This window comes from Cryptomeria japonica, chromosome 3, assembly GCF_030272615.1.
Source record: "Cryptomeria japonica chromosome 3, Sugi_1.0, whole genome shotgun sequence".
NCBI classification, from domain to species: Eukaryota; Viridiplantae; Streptophyta; class Pinopsida; order Cupressales; family Cupressaceae; genus Cryptomeria; species Cryptomeria japonica.
Window position 1 is genome coordinate 111,315,233 of NC_081407.1, and position 18,553 is coordinate 111,333,785.

Below are 18,553 nucleotides of genomic sequence, written 5' to 3' on the forward strand. Positions count from 1 at the left end.
CAAAGAGCTATGTGTAGAATCTAAAAAGGTGCATGTTGTTGATAGGATCCTCCAAAGGTTCACCTTCTGTAGTTGAGAGCTGATATGCCCCAGATCCATATGCTATTGTAATGATGTAAGGACCAAGCCAATTTGGTTCGAACTTGCCCTTCTTCTCTCTGTCTTGCTGATTCTTGGGGTTTTCTCTGAGAACCAAGTCACCTACCTCAAATGTGTGAGGCTTGACTTTGTGATTGTAGCTGTGACTCATTTGTTGTTGGTAAGCCTTGAGATGATTAAAAGCAGTTTGTCTCCATTCATCCAATAGTTCAAGTTCTTTTAAGTGAGAGACCCTATAATCTTCATCACCGATGATGTTTTGCAAAGAGACCCGTAAAGAGGGTAACTTGACCTCAATAGGCAAGATGGCTTCAGTGCCATAGACAAGTGAATAGGGTGTAGCTCCTATAGGTGTGTGAACACTTGTACGATAGGCCCAAAGTGTAGGATTAAGTTGGATAATTACAGCCAGCGTCATCGACTGTCTTGTTAAGGATTTTAAGGATTGTTTTATTAGACACCTCAGCTTGGCCATTACCTTGGGGGTAATATGGTGTGGAGAAATTATGGGAAATATGGAAGCGGTCATAGAGTTCACGAACATCCTGATTTTTTAAGGGACGCCCGTTATTAGTGATAATGGAAATAGGAATACCGTATCGGCAAATGATATAGTTGAGGATGAACGTAGCAATCTGTTTTCCAGTGACTTGTGTGAGAGGCACGGCTTCAATCCATTTTGTGAAATACTCTGTGGTAGTGATAATGAATTTATGACCATTAGAAGAAGGAGGGTGAATCTTGCCTATGAGACCAAGTCCCCACTGACAAAAGGGCTAAGGAGATGCAATTGGTTGTAGTTCTTGTGCTAGCGTATGTATGAGGTATCCATGAATTTGACATTGCTTACATTTCTTGACAAACTGATATGAGTCTTTTTCCATATTGGGCCAGTAATATCTAGTCCTAATGAGTTTCTTGGCCAAGGTAGGACCACTAGCATGTGGACCACATATCCTTTCATGCACTTTACGTAATGCAATCTGAGCTTCGTCGCTTTCTAAACATTTAAGAAGAGTGCCATCTAGACCTCGCCGGTATAGGATATCAGCTAAAATGATATATCGAGAGGATTGGCGAATGAAGGTGCGACATTGATTATTTGATAAATTAGGAGGAAGGGTATCATCGTGAAGGTATGTGAAGATGGAACCATATAACTGGGATTCGGGACCGACAACACATATCATCTCAGTGGGAGTGATCTCATATGAAAGAACCAAAAGGTTATCCACCAAGAACTCATAGTAGGTCTCATTTGGAGGTAGATCGATCAATGAAGCAATTGTAGCCATGGCATCTATGGCACGATTCTGCTCTCTTGGTATCTACTCAAAATCTATCTTTGTGAAGTGTTGTTTTAGGTCATCCACCATTTGTTTGTAAGGCATTAATTTTTCATCTTTTGTTTGGTAATCATCAGTTGCTTGATGGATGACAAGTTGAGAATCCCCAAAAACATGAAGTTCCTGGATCTTCCACTGAACTGCAATCCGTAATCCAGTTGTTAATGCCTCATATTCCGCTAAATTGTTAGTGCAAGGAAATGATAAGCGGTATGATTTTGGTATAGAATCCCCTTGAGGAGTTATAAAGAAGATGCCAGCTCCTGCCCCATGCTGTGTATGAGCCATCAAAGTACAGTTGTCATGGCTTTGCATGTGATATGGTTAAAATGGATTCATCTAGAAATTTCGAACTTAGAGGAACATCATCAATCATGGGGGCATCTGCTAGTTGATCTGCGATGGCTTGTCCTTTTATTGCTTTTTTGTCCACATACTCGATGTCAAATTCACTCAGGATCATTACCCATTTGGCTAGTCGCCCAGTAAGTGTTGCTTTATTGAGAAGGTATTTCAATGGATCAATTCTTGCAACCAACTTAGTCTTATGAGTGAGCATATAATGTCATAATTTCTATGAAGCAAAGACCATGGTGAGACATGCACGCTCGATGGGTGTGTAGTTTAGCTCATATCCCATCAATGTGCGACTGATATAGTATACTGCCTTTTCCTTGCCCTCAGCAATTTGTTGTGCTAAGAGTGCCCCCAGTGTTGTTGGAGTAGCTAAGATGTATAGTAATAGAGGCTAATCTGGAACTGGTGGCATTAGAACAGGCGGATTCAAAAGGTAATCTTTGAGCGTCTGGAAAGCCTGTTGACAATTATCATCCCATTTGAATTTGATATTTTTATGTAGTAGGTGCTGAAAAGGATTACACTTATCTGCAAGTTGCGCTATGAATCGTCGTATGAACTAGAGTTTGCCTTGTAAGGATCGAAGTTGACTGATATTTCTGGGTGGTGGCATTTCCAAGATGGCCTTGACTTTTGCTAGATCAGCTTCGATTCCTCTTTTGGATACAATGAATCCTAGGAGTTTCCCGGAGGTTACTCCAAAGACACATTTCTTGGGGTTTAATCTTACTTTGTATTTTTCCAACTGATCAAAGACGACTGACAGTATGTCCAAATGTGTATTTCTATCTATTGATTTTCCCAAGAGGTCATCGACATAATCTTCAACAGTTACGTGCATGAGATCATGAAAGATAGTAGTCATGGCTCTTTGATATGTAGCACTTGCATTTTTTAGCCCGAAGGGCATGACATTCCAACAGAAAGTTCCCCAAGGACAAGTAAATGATGTTTTGTGTTGATCCTCGGGTGCGATCTTTATTTGATTATAACCAGAAAATCCATCCATTAATGATAATATTTCATGACCTGCCATGAGATCAACAATCAAGTCAATATTTGGTAATGGGAAGTCATCCTTTGGACAAGCTTTATTGATGTCTCTGAAATCTATACATATTCTGATGCTGCGATCTGGCTTACTGACAGACACTAAATTGGAGATCCATTCAGGATAATCAATTGGGCGTATGAATCTGACATCCCATAATTTTTCAAGTTCTGCTTTGACTAGTAATGCCACTTGTGGATGCATTTTTCTTAATTTCTGTTTCACTAGCTTTGCCTCCAGTTTGACTGTCAAATGATGCATTACCAAATCCGGATGCAATCCAGGCATATCAGCATATGACCATGCAAATTTGATTTGTCATTGTTTGAAGAAGCTTATGAATTTTGACCTTTCTGACTCTATCAACGATTTAGCCAGGAATATGTTATGTGGAACCTCTTCTGTACCAATGTTTGTTTTGATAGTCTCTTCTACCAACATGGATGACTTTTCCTCATATGATGCTGGGAGAATGTCAAGCCTTCCATCTTCGAGTGTCTCAGAGAGGTTTTCGCCCTTAGATATGTCCTTTCTTTTTACTTTTTTGGGATCAGATAGCGCCACAGTGTGGTTTTCACCATAAGACCCTTGGTTTGTTCTTATTTTCACATTTTTGTGACTGGAAGGTCTGACACCCTCACCAAAATATGCCATGTTGTTGAGTTCTATAGTGTATCCTGCTTTATGGTCCCCAGGGGGAAGATAATCTCGTATGCCAAGATAGTCAATAACAGCTTCATCATTTTGGAATGTGTCAAATTGCACTGGTCCTTCATGATCCCAATCAATGAGTTGATGGTGAACAAGGGGAAGGCCTTTAATGTCTTCGAAGTTAGCGGGGCTAAGAGTGAAGATGCAGTTATATTCAGGTATGTCAAGGTAATTATCAAGGTCATCGATGGCACTCTCCTCATCAGTCTCGATCACGAGCGAATCCAAATTGTCATCACTAGTAGCGCATTCTGGGACAGGTGTTCTCATCCCATGTGATTTCAACCTAGAACCTTGAGACAAAGACTGTGTGGAATCCTCATGGGTTGTTTCTTGACCAACTCTGAACTTTTTATAAAATTCCTCTTCTTCTGTGGGTTCATCTGGCTCTCTGAATGTCTCAATGAGCTCGTAGTCACTGGAGGATTTGTCTGAACCCCATTCCCATTCGTTGGAGTCTGTGGAATAGCGATCCTCTTGTTGAATTTTGGGAGCTTTTATTTGTAAGGCTTCCTCTGTCTATTTAGTGTGGACCTTGGAAGTCAGGAAACCAAGTCCCTTCGAGCATTCCTTTTTGAAAGTCAATTCAGGTTGTAAAGGTTCAATGATGCCTTCCTTTTGTAACCCAAGAGGGCTTTTTCCATCATACCCGAATTTTTGTAGAATCTTGAAGCCTTTACCATATTTCTCACAGGGTATATTGATGTGATCTTGTGTGTCATCCTCAATGTCTTTGTAGAGCATTTTGTATAAGTCTTCTTCTTCTAGTTCACCCCACCTTTGAAAGGTAGTAGGGTCCCATGTGAATACCATGATGGATATTTGCTTGTTAGGATATGGTCTTCCATCTTCTTTTGGAGAACTCATGACTTGTCGTAAGTACATGGTCTGGTTTAAAGTGTATTCTCCCATGCCTTTGTCCTGAAATTTGCCTTTAAGCTCACCTTGCTTTGATGTTGAAGGTTTCAATGACTCAAGATCAATGTATACCAAAGAAGGAACAACTTCATGATTACTGGGAATGATGGTCTCAGTATATGATCTCAGGTTATTGCAATATATGAACGGATTAGGATCACCATTAACCGTTACTTCGACTCCATTGTGAGGAAACTTAATGCATTGGTGATATATCGATGGGACTATCCTCATTTCATGAATCCAAGGACATCCTAGCAATATATTATAAGTGAGATCTAGATCTAGGACTTGACAAACTACATCCTTTTTAACTGGCCCCACTCTTAGAGGTAAGGTGACTATGCCCTTGGATGAACGTTCTTCATCATCATATGCCTTGATGGTGATTTAATTTGTTGAATTCACAGCTTTATCAGAATATCCCAATTGTTTAATTGTGCTCAATGTACAAATGTTTAGACCAGCTCCTCCATCTATCAAGACTCGCTTTATTCTATGTTTGTGTATGAAGGCTTCAACATGTAGTGGTGCATTATGTGGCTGACTTACGGAGGCGTCATCAACGTCTATGAAGGTAAGGGAATGTGGAACAGATAGGTATCCCACCATGGCTTGAAACTGGTCCACGTTCAGATCAGTAGGAATGGTAGTGTCTCTCAAGATTTTGTCAAGAATAGCTTTATGAGTGAGAGATATGCGTAAAAGCTCAAGGATGGAGATGAGCACGGGTGTCTTCCCTAACTATTCTACAAGGTCATATTCAAGTTTGGTTGATGAAGAAGCAGTGTTTTTATTTGAAGCTCCTGGAAATGTGATTTTACCTTGACGAGTTGTAACATGACATTCAGAGGTAGGTTCAGAAGAAGATCCAACACCTTTTAGGACAATCTTGGGTTGCTAGGTAGTACTCTCAGGAGTTTTGTCCTTGATGATAATAGTAGAGACATGATTATCCATCGAGATGTGATTGATGGTTGAATCATAGTTGTAGGATGCTCTAGTATAGTTGGTTTGATCATCTGTGGCTTTAGCTTTTCCCTTGTCATGCTTTGGGTAGGGCTCCTTAAACATCTCATGTTCTTGATTAGATGAGTGTCCCTCAATCTCAATGTCACCTCTATCAATGAGATCTAGTACTATGTTCTTTAGTCAATGATAATTTCCTATCTTATGACCCTTGCTCTTATGAAATTCACAATATTTGTCATCATTCCACCAATTTGGTTTAACCTTTGGTTCATATGGAGGAAAATCTGGAACTGTGATTACCTTGTTTGCCACTAACTTTTTGAAGACTGACTCAAGTGGTTCTCCCAATGGAGTGTAGTTCCTTCATGATCTATAAGTTGTTTGAGTATTCACTTGATTGTTTGTAGAACTTGTTCCTGAAAAGATGAATTTGGATCGCACTGTATTGGCATCAACAACACCATCATTGACTATGTTCTTGTTTTTATTCCAAAATCTTGGCTTGTCTTTTCCTTTAAAGTCATCTTTGTTCTCCTTAAATATCTTAATGACTCCTTGCTCAATTAGGACCTTTTCTATTGCTAAGCCTTTTTCAATAACGTCCATGAAGGTGGACAGACAAGCTTTCCTTAGATCATAGCCAATGTCTTTGTTAACGTTTTGTGTGAACATCTCTACCATTTGTTTTTGTGGAATTTCACAACAGCATCTGCTAGCTAGATTCCTCCATCTTTGTAAAAATGATGCAAAAGACTCTCCCTCTTTTTGCTTGGTGTTGCACAAAGTAGTGACTGATATGTCTATCTCTATATTGTAGGAGAAATGTTGAATAAATGCCTCTGCTAAGTCACCCCATGACTTAATACCAGGTGGGAGTTGGGAGAACCATTCCATAGCTTGATCACCTAAGCTTTGTGGGAATAATCTCATCAAATATGTCTCTTCTGAAGCTACTTCAATGCAAGTTGTGAAAAACTATCTTATGTGTGCCTTAGGATCCCCTTTTCCTCTATACTTATCAAATTTAGGTGTCACAAAGTGTGTAGGAAATGGAGGCATTGGGATGCTTTTGTTGAATGGATAAGGACATATGTCTCTCATTGTGTATGTTGGCTTTGGTGTATTTATGTCCTCCATTTTCTTTTGTAAGTCCCTGATTTGCTGCTCCAAATTGCTCTTAGGTGGAGATCGACTTCTTGGACCATACCCCATGTTTGAGGCACCAATTTGAGGAGGAGCATGTTGCATATATGGATGATATTGATCATACACATGTTCATATGGAGGAGGTCTATAGTGATGTTGCATATATGGAGCACTTGGTATAGATTCATGTTGAGGAACACCATATCTATTTTGTGTATGTATACCATACTCTACAGGCATGTCATGTTCTAATGTGTTGCCCCCAAATTTGACACAGGGTTTCCTTGTGTCCAAATTTTGAGCATGCCTTTGAATATCCAATTGCTTTGGTTGATCCATAGCTTGGGTATGTGATTGAGCATATCTGTCTGCATAAGACTTCCATAATGGTCTACGAAGGTGAGTATCATATGCTTGACCATGTGTATGTGGGACCTCTAGTTTTTGAAGCAAAGACGATGGTGATTCAGGTACCATATATGGTCCTCTATTTCCTCCACTATTAGGCCTTCTTTGATCCATGTTGGAGTGAGTTTGTTGCAAAGTTCAATTTTCCATTATTTGAGACATGTCAAAATCATGAGGTATCTTGGCTCAACTTTGTGCCATCATTTGTAGGAAGTATTGTCTATCCCTCCTCATTATTTCCTCAACCAATCGATTGAAATGGGGATTCATAATGGATTCTTCCACATCTGCTGAATGTATTGAAAAGTTGTCCATATTGTCATTGTGCGTATCATTGTTGTTTGTAGTGCCCATGTTCTCAACATTTGGAATGTTTCTATAGACATCCATGTCAGGTAATGTAGTGTGATCAGTATTGAAAAAGATATCATTCTCATACTCATAGACACTCATGTTTGCAGACTCTTAAGCCTCTTTAATTTCTCTCCTAGATTTTTGAAGATGGGTTTCAACCATGAACTAGGTATTGACCAAGATGTGTGAGACTAGATGAAAATGGAAAAGGTATGGAAGACCAAGAGTTGGATGGAGTGTAAATGAATATGAGGTGTACTTGCAATGTCCAAAGTGTAAGACCAAGTTTGTATGTAGTAGAGTAGGTGTGGCTTCCAAAGAGAGGATAGTTTCTCTTGATGAGGTAAGTTGACCTTGACTCTAAGTAGGACCAAATGAGACCCAAAGGTAAGAAACCTTGATGAGGGACCACTTAGCAAAGTGTTGTTGTATGTAGTGTGTTGACAAAGTATGATGAGGACAAGCAAGTGACCTTTTGACTCAAGTTTAGACAAGTGTGAATGTAATGCAAGATGTGAAGCAATGATGGACTATGTGAGACCCAAAGATAGGTTGAATGATAAATGAAACTTGGAGAAACAACCTAGGAAGCTCAAGAATTCTGAAATTGAATGTGTTTGTTTGCTGGACTGTAAAATTTTTTTGCAATTCTGAACACAGATGCGCCTGTATACTTCACAGACGTGATTTCCCGACATAGATGTGGTTCTATTCAACACAGACACGCTTCTAATATTTTTTTGAAATGCACTGTTGATTCTAGGGATACAGACGTGATTATGCCCTTCACAGACGTGTTTAGACAACACAGACGCTATTATGACAGACACAGATGCGTTTCTGCAAAATTTGTGCAATTTTTTCCAATCTGTGAAGTCATTTTGTTGTGACCAAATCTAACTGTTTGACTATTTTTCATGACAAGAGGACACAATGTTGATGAGGACTCAATGTTTGTAAGTGTCTAGACTCAAAAAATGACTCCAATAGAAAGTGTGTTGTTTGATGTAAAATTGTTTTGCATACACTTGAAGACACAAAAGACACAATGTTTTGTTGTTTGGTCTTGAATGTTTGAATGTTTAAAATAAGTCAAGCACAATTCTTATGGCTGGCCAAGACAATAGTTGTTGATCCCACATGGGGTTTTACCCCCGAGGCTACGCTATTCAAAGTGGATACTTAGATGCTTGACCTCACTGGCTCCACCCTCAGCACTCACTTCTCGGGTCAGCCAAGCATCAGTCCCCATGAAAACTCCCTGTGGCGAACTTTGTATCTCTATGAAGAACCGTATGTATGTGGGCCACTACCAGAGGTCCGACCTCCTGCCCCAACAACTAGAAGGATTTGGGCTTCTAAAACAAAAAGGTGCTAGTAAGGGCATCCGCTCGTGTGGCCATACATGTGGCACTTTCAGCTCTGTAAATACAGAAGGCTCCTAGCCAGTAGGGGTTACACCCTACAACTGATCAAATAAATTTGATCAAATGGGTTTATGGGGTGACATAGTGTCGGTATGAACTAATCATCACACGTTATCCATAGTTTTCACCATGAATACATTTGTTTATAGTGGTTCGGAAGAGGTGGGTTTTCCTCGCTACCACTTGGGTCATTCTCTTCTCACTATTAGTCCTAATGACCACATGGGAAGACAAGCCCTCTAAAGATTAAATAAAAAGAGCCTATTGCTCAAGACACAAAAGACAATGATTCAATTTTAGTGCACCAATTGAAGTGTTTGCTAGTCTATTGAAAACAAGGCACACAATAAAAATCTAAAAACTCTTGCCAAGGACCTGCAGCAAAAGGTTGTTAGTAGTTTGGATTGTTTCAAATAATAACCCCTTCCTGCAAGCACACAAGTTAGGTAAATTTTAAACCCAAAAGACTTTGTGAAAATAGGGGCCTTCAACCAAACATTTTGCTTTCAAGACAAGCTGCACCAATTTCGTTAGTTAGATCTGAAAATGTTAGCACAAAATAAACCAGATCTGAAACCCTAAATGCGAAACTGGAATTGAATGAATAAACTTCAAAATTTGAAACTGCTAAACACAGACACGGTTACCCTCGACACAGATGCATTTTTGTGACGCAAACGCGGTTCTGAGATGCACAGATGTGGTTAGAAAACACAGATGCGATTTTGTGATGCAGACGTGGTTCTGAGATGTACAAACACGGTTAGAAAACACAGACGTGACTTCAGGACATAAACGCAAGTTCCGAAACTTGCAAAATAAAATATTGCTGATAACATAGACGCGATTTAAGTTGTCACAGACGCGCTAGAAAATCAAAAATGCGATCCGAAAGTACGCAGACGTGGAAATACCAAAAATGCTATCAAAAATGTCCAATCTACAACTTCAAAAATACAAAATCTACAAGAAGGAGGTTAAATACAAAGGGACAAGAGTCCCACTGGGTGTGCCAAAATGTATATGGGGAAAATGGATAACAATAATAACAATATTGAAAGGCTAAATGAATTCAACCACCAAACCCTAGCCTAACAACAACAAAGATCCACCATAACATATGAAGATTACCTAAGACAATGAAAATCAAATGAAATCACAAAGATTATACCATCACATGTCCAATAGGGTTTTGATCTCCATTCTTCCTATCTCCATTGATCTTTCTTGATATATTTGCTCTCAGATTTTATGTGCACAAGAGCTCAACAAAGAACGAAATGTGGTTGCAAGTAGGATCGTAGGGTAGTCAAGTCCTTAAGATCAGCGATTAGGGTTTGATAATGAAGAAAGCATCTCCTTAAATAGAAGACACAATATGAAATGGAGGGATAAGATTGAGAGGTGTAAAAAGGAGGTCGGCTAGGATTAGAGGGTAGGTAGAAGAAATAATAAAATAATGAAAGAGGTAGGTAGTGTAGGAATTAAGAGATGAATGACATGTGTCATGGGTAGGAAAGGTTAATGAATTAATTAAATAAATAAAGATTTATTTAATTAATAGAAGAAATGGGATAATTAAATAAATAAGATATTTATTTAATTTAAGAAAAAGATAATTTAAATAAATAAATGTATTTATTCAAATGAGAAATAAGGCTAGAAGAGGATAAATGAATTAATTAAATAAATAAAGATTTATTTAATTAATAGAAGAATTAGGCTTAGATAATTAAATAAATAAAATATTTATTTAATTAGACATGACAGTTTTGGGTGTCTACAGTAATCTAAACAAAGCTTTATATGGTCTGAAACAAGCACCTAGAGCATGGTATGAGAGACTGCACTCTTATTTGATCAAGATTGGTTTTATAAGGACTAGTGAAAACAGAAACATGTACATGAAGAGTGATGAGGATAATAGAATACTAATCTCAACCATATTTGTTGATGATATTATCTTTTGTGGTAATGACTCCTTATGCAAGAACTTTGGAAATGAAATGAGCAAAGAATTTGAGATGTCATTAATCGGTGAGATAAAATATTTTATAGGTTTACAGATATTATAAATGAAAGATGAGATTTTCATTACTCAATCCAAGTACATAAAGGAAATATTGAAGAAATTTGGAATGGAGGATTCTAAACCAGTAAGTACTCCTATGACTACTAATTGTAAACTATCAAAGAATGATGAATCTGCATCTATTGATGAGACACTTTACTAATCTATGATTGGAAAGTTGCAATATGTTGTGCATAGTAGACCAGATATAGCACATGTAGTAGGTATTGTTGCAAGATTTTCTGCAGATCCCAAGGAAACCCATATGACAACAATCAAGAGAATTTTCAGATACCTAAGAGGCACTGAAGATTATGGCTTAGTATATGAAAAGAGAAATGATTTTGATTTAAAAGTTTATACTGATGTTGATTGGGCAGGCACCATAGATGACAAGAAAAGCACAAGTGGTGAAGCTTTCTTTTTAGGAGAAAGACTAGTAAGTTGGCTTAGCAAGAAACAAGGATGTATTTCACAATCAACAACAGAAGCTGAATATGTTGCTGCAGCATTGAATTGCACAAATATAGCATGGATAAAACAACTATTGGAAGGTATAAATGAAAAATTTACCGAGCCAATAACTATATTCCATGATAATACTAGTGCCATTAACATTTCAAAGAACCCAGTAATGCACTCTGAGACAAATCATATATCTATAAAGTATCATTATCTCAGAGAAGTTCAACAAAAGAAATTTGTGCTGGAATATATCAATTCAAAGGAGCAATTAGCAGACATCTTCACAAAGCCACTGCCAAGGGACACTTTTGAGTATCTTAGAAGCAAGTTAGGGGTCCTACCCCTATCTTCTACTCACTGACAGAGTTCAGTGAAAGCATCAATTCGATGAATCAACAGAATATTATGTGTGGATTGATGCTGATTTACACTTTAGGAGGTCACCTAAAGTTGTGCAGGAAATAGGAATTAGAGACAAGTTGCTCTGACTGAGACTAAGATGATACACAGCAAGGCAAATCACTTCATAGAGGAAGAAATCATGATTTAGTTCTTTTACTTTTTGGAATTATTGTCAAAGGGGGAGAAGACTAAATGGTTGACTAAATGGTAAAGCCCTAAATGAAGAAGAATGGAAGACTAATGACAGGGGGTGAAGATTACAAAAGGGAGAAGATTTCAAAAGAAGTCTATAGCTCAAGGATAATAGGAGAAGTCTTACAGCAATCTAAATCCGAATCAATTTGAATATCTTGTTGGTATTACCATTTAAAATTTGGTTTTGCCATCAATGCCAAAGGGGGAGATTGTTGGCATTTTCAGTAGAAAGAGAGATTGTTGATATTCATTAAGGATATTGAGAAGGTTGTTGGAGATTATTGATATAACTGAAAAAGGATGATAACTATCTTTATAACATTATTTTTTCATTGATGTCAAGAAATTGATTTTTTGATTCAATATGATGTTGCCATATCTTAAGAAGAATGTTTTGATGAGTATTAAGTGGTCGGTAAGTGGCACAAAAAGAATGTGATGAATAAGAGGAGAAATAAGTTATTCAATGGGCAACTATTACCGAGTTGGACAATGATGAGATCATGATGTTTAGATTGTTTTGATATCCTACATATGTTGTTGATTGTAAGGTTAATACTATACTATATCACCAAGCAAAGAACCTAGTCGGTAAACCCCAAGGAACCTAGTCGGTAAACCCTAAGGTTATCGATATCGGTTAATGAAGGCGGAATGTCTACCAAGTAAATTTTAGTATTTACCGAGTTGCAATCGAGTTATGATAGAGTGCATTGGATGAATAAAAGCATTATTTAATGAAGGACAATGATTGGTATGCCGCACATGAAGTTTGTTAAGGATCTATGGCAATGAAAAATCAGCAGGAAGATCTACAACATAGATTGAACTGCAATAACCTTGCACAAGTTCCAAGAAAGTACTGCAAGTCCCTAGGCAAGGTAAAACATTTTCAGATTGAAGGATGCATTGAACCTAGTCAAGATTGAATATCTGATGGCTAAGATTGATCATGGGAAATGTGATCAAGGAGATTAAGCGTTTAGAATTGTTTATAAATAAGAAATCATTGATGAACAATGAATGCGGACAAGTGTAAGCATAGGGATGCTACATAGTGATTACCAAGCACAGAAGCTTGAAGACCTATTTGAATAATAGAGTAAGGAGCCCAGAAGAAGACTAGATAAGTCTTATGACTAGATTGTTTTGAGCAAATAAGAATTTGCTTTAGCATTTTAGATGTGAAGTTGCAGATATATTTTATTACTGTTATTTTGTAAGTGATAGAAAATCTCTTAACCAAGTGGACTTAACAGTCTTATTTGTAAACCTTCTAGCAAGGTAACATTCTAAAAGAGTGTTTGAAATCCTTTAACAAGGTCACTTCTAACAAAGTGAAGATCCTAACAGATCTGAGAGAAATCCCTTAACTAGATCACATCTAGCAATGTGTTTGTAATCTTTAACAGGATTTGCTTTTAACCGAGCATACTCTAGAAGAGTATATTTCTTAGTGGGTCCGAAATCCCACAGTGTTTTTTCCCTATTTGGGTTTCCACATTAAATCTAGTGTTATATGTGTTATGATGATTATGTGTTTATGAGTTTGCATGTTTAGCAGGTTTTGGTTATATTGTTGAAGTATATGTTACTGAGGTTGAATCTATTGATTTTATGGAAGATTAAGTTTGTATGATTCACCCCCCCCTCTCATCTTGTTAGCTATTGGCTTTAGTACTTTACATTTAGTATCAAAACTTAATAGGAACTACATTTTTTGTTTGATCTAAGTGTTAGCCAAGTTTGGAGTTAGTGTTTGTAGAATTAGGTCAAACTTTGAGTGGATTAATGAGACAAAAAAGCTCCTTCCAATCCAAGTAAGTCTTGACAATGGCACTAGACATTTGTCCACTTAGCAAGACTTCACTGAACTCTCACTGATCAGAGTACTCATATTAACATCCTCATTTGATCAAAGTTACACTTTTGAGCTCTTGTCGAACTCCAATACATCTCTCATTATGGGATTGGGGAGACTTTAAAAGTCTATACCCAATATAATCTTCTCACTTCATTATGTCTTATCATTGATTGACGAGAATAAAGATGTGGACAAGTCTCATTAAGGAATATTTCCTTGGTGATTGGTAAGACTCAAAAATCCTTCCACTGATATAAGTCTCATTGATGGGTTTTATTTTTTCACATTAGTGCTCCTCATTGGGGATCGAAGGGACTCGAGAAGATTCCTAGTAGTGTAATTGTGTCTCCTCAATAAGTATTCTTTGTGGCATTGAAGACACTTGGATAGTCTCACTCCAACAAGGTGTGTGTTGCCAATATGAAGACTTTTGATTTACTATGGATGGCTAGTTTCATGGCATGTTCTGATTGGAGGATTGACCATTGGACTTCCACCATGATTTTAAATGTTTCAATGAGTAGTTGGTGGATGGTCAACATAGTTGTGAATAGGACATTGAGGAAAAAACCAAGGAGAAGATCAAACAAGGTAGTTATAGAAAAATGGCAAAATAAAGAGCTAAAGGTTGAGAGTAGCCATTGGAGGAAAAAGAGAATTGCGAGAGAAAATTTATGTGAATAGATGTGATGTCCCCTTCTTAATATCACCCTAAAACATAAATAAAGCAATAATTTTAGGATCTAGGAATAGGAGCTCATCCTTAATACAAAATTGGTCTTTTCCCATATTATCCAGCCATAGCTTATACTATGCATACCTATCAATCATCTACTTATGCCAATAATAAAATGTTAAAATATTTTCAATTAAGATGAATAGATCGTTAAATTGTTGTAGGATTTACTTCCCATAGATTGCATGAGATTTCTCATCCCCATTCTACTAAACCTTACAAGATGGAAGAGTTACTGTGCCAAGGGCACATGACACAATCTACATGCAGCTCCCTCAAGGTTTTCTACCTATCTTGGGACATTTTCACCATGTGACCGATTTACTCTACCTTTCCCCCACACACTCCCTATCTTTGCAAGTATTAGAGAAAGATGAAGAATCAAACCCCTACAATCTATGGGTTAGGAATTAATTTCAATATGGTATTATTTGAATTACATTGTCAATTATTTACTTAGTGAATTGTCCACATTTCGTTGTTATCATTACATGTGGTATTTGACCAATAGAAAATGCATTGCTTAATTATTACCAGTAATAATATTATTAATAGAATTAACTTTGTGTGAGAGTTTTGTATTAATTTATGAATATTGTCTTATCCGTATTAGTTGCAATAACCATATTAATTTAACTTATTAGTATCAATTATATTAAATTGTACTAATGATACAAAGTTGTAACCAAAATATTGTTTGAATTATCAATATTAAATTGTATTAATAGCAAACCATATTGTTGGTCTTCATATTGTAATTATTAACTAAATTTTTTAAATCACTCTCTTAAATTGCACTATATTTAACAAGGTCCTACCTATTATATATATATATATATATAATCTGAGAATTAATCATAAAATACCATTTTGTAATTAAACTTACCTTTTGGTTGCTGTTGGAAATTATCTCTACGACAAACTGAATTGCTTGATGGTATTCCCTTCTTCTTTTGGTTTGAACTTATGCTTGCCTTTTCTTCCTTCTGCTTATCTCCCATGGCCTTTTTCTTATCTTCTCCCTTCATTCCCCTTAAATAAGGTAAGAGTGGGCTAATGTTCCTTTTGGGGAGAGACGTGGCTTTATTGAAAGTCGCGTCTTCTCCTTTTACCGTTGCTTAAGGTTATCTTGCCTTTTGCTTAGCATTTGCTATAATTACATTGGATTAATATTTATTTTTGGGTTAATGTTCCTTTATTAACTAACATAGGAAATATTTATTTATTATTTTTAAATTGGTGTATCATATAATCAACTACTGATTATTAATTAGCAAATAATAGATCAATTTAAATGTATTAGGATAATCAAATTAATAATTCATCAATATAATAAATAAAAAATAATACACCAAAATATAATACATCAATATAAAGGTACACAAAAGATTTATGGATTAGAATTTAAACCATTGTATTCACAAATTATGATTTCTATTACATTTGGCTTTATTATACATAGATTAGGCATGGTTCATGACAGTTTGCCGGTCTCAAATTTGCTTGTCCTCAAGCAAATTAAGATTTGGATGGGTCATAATTTCTTCCCCTTCCCATGTAGCATCCTCTCTAGATAAGCCTTTCCATTTTACTAAGTATTTGGGGATAATTATGTTCCTCAATTGTTTCTCTCACCTATCTAGGATGATTTCTGGTTCCAAGATAAGTTTGCCTTCATTGTCAAGTGGTGGCAATTCTATACAAGGACTTATTTGCAATTTACTCATTCATTTTGGCTTTACTACCTCTCCTTTGATAGGTTTGCATCAACTGTATTCACAAGCTAGCAGGATCAGGCTCTGATACCACTTGTGATGTCCCCTTCTTAATATCACCCCAAAACATAAATAAAGCAATAATTTTAGGATCTAGGAATAGGAGCTCATCCTTAATACAAAATTAGTCTTTTCCCATATTATCCAACCATAGCTAATACTATGCATACCTATCAATCATCTACTTATGCCAATAATGAAATGTTAAAATATTTTCAATTAAGATGAATAGATCATTAAATTGTTGTAGGATTTACTTCCCATAGATTGCATGAGATTTCTCATCCCCATTCTGCTAAACCTTACAAGGTGGAAGATTTACTGTGCCAAGGGCTCATGACACAGTCTACATGCAGCTCCTCAAGGTTTTCTACCTGTCTTGGGACAATTTTGCCATGTGACCGATTTTGGTTGATCCTAAAAAGCGATTGTGACTAGAATTTAAAAAAAAAATCTAATTTCAGTTGTTGAGTTTAAAATTTGGTTGGTTGGTGATCATTTTTTAGTGTTTGGGCTTATCCTCAAGCACGACTACTTGATAACCAATGCCAATCATATAACTATCATCATTTGGGTAAAGGTACAATATTGTGTCACATTTCAGGCCAACTTATCAGAACAAGTGAATTTAAGTATTTCTAACTAAAAATTAAGTTTAATCAAACATATGCTCTAGATAGATTCATTATAGCTAAGTTATATATGGGCCACAACTTTTCCAATTGGGACTATCTACTAAATGTATATTTTATATCACTTTGGGTCTAATTACAAAAAAACCAAAAAAAATTCTAGAAAACTCAATGTTTCACAACTTTTACTCTTATAAATAATAATTTTTTAAATGTAAAAATATGCTTTTATAGATCTACAAGTGAATATTCCAAATTATAAATCTTTCAATATTTTAATTATATTTAATATTTTATTTTTATTGAAAGTGGGTCATCAACACTAAAATATAAGATTGATTTTCTTGTCAACAAAAAATACTTAAATTTGTTTAAATTTTTTGAAAAATATATGATACACTAGAGAAAAGAATCTATGTCAAGACGATATAATTATTTTCTAATCTGGATAAATAATGAAGAAAAAAAGTAGGGCCAAATGGAAAGAGTTAGATTTCAGTACACAACTTTTCAAATTTATTGAGAAATATATACTTATAAAAAATAGTAAAAAATATATCTATGCACTAATGTTTCAAGTTATCAATATACACAAAAAAATTGAAGAAAAAAAGGTAAAATTTACTAAATAAAGTGTGGTGCCTTGTGTACAGTTTCAATTTCAACATTTTATAAACAACTAAAAAATAGTGTTTACTTATTAAAAACTATGTTCAAATAATTTTTTATTTTCTTTTTAAATTACAAACATAAAATACTAAAAATAATATACATTTTATTAGTTTACATTATTTGAAAATTCAAAACATATATTTCACTTTCTATTGATCCATTTAAAAATGTTTAGTCAACATTGGTCATTTCCTTTATAAAAGTGTGACACAATTTTGTACTTTTACTCATTTATATTTTTTATTTGATCTTATTTTGGGTGCCAACTGCATATAATCAATGACAACCATATAACTATCATCATTTATATTTTTAGTTAATTTAGATTAAAATCGTGCATAAAATTAGATAAAAATTTAAATTAATAAAAATACATTTTTTTGAATTGTAGAATATTGTTATTTTCTATCTTATAAAATCAATTATAAAATATGTTTATGCAACCATTCAATCATTTAATGATCATGCATTTCTCTTTTTGTTTCTTTTAATTCCAAAAAGATTAAAATTATTAGTGCAACTTTGAAATTTTTTATAGGATTTTTTAAAGAAGGGGTGTTACAAAATTACATTACAATAGTCATTAGAATAATAAAATTAAATAAAAAATATTAAAGACCCCAAAATGTTACAAGTACATAAAAACTAATATAAAAAAAAAGTAAAGACAAGAGAGTGCTCACATTCAAACCAATCTTAATTTACTAAGTAAAAATTGATGTCCAACATAGGATAGATTACTAAAATGATATTTTTTTGTCTAAGATTTTGAAAGTTTACAATAATGAGATGAGTTAAAATTGATGGTTAAAATGTTTAGAGAAGATTGAAAATGGTAGATTATATGAAAAAAAAATTATGATTATCTAATCTTGTCGACATTTCAAAGACTTTAAAAATAATCTCTTTATATTTCATACATGCCAACAATAATTCAAAAATTATTATTTTA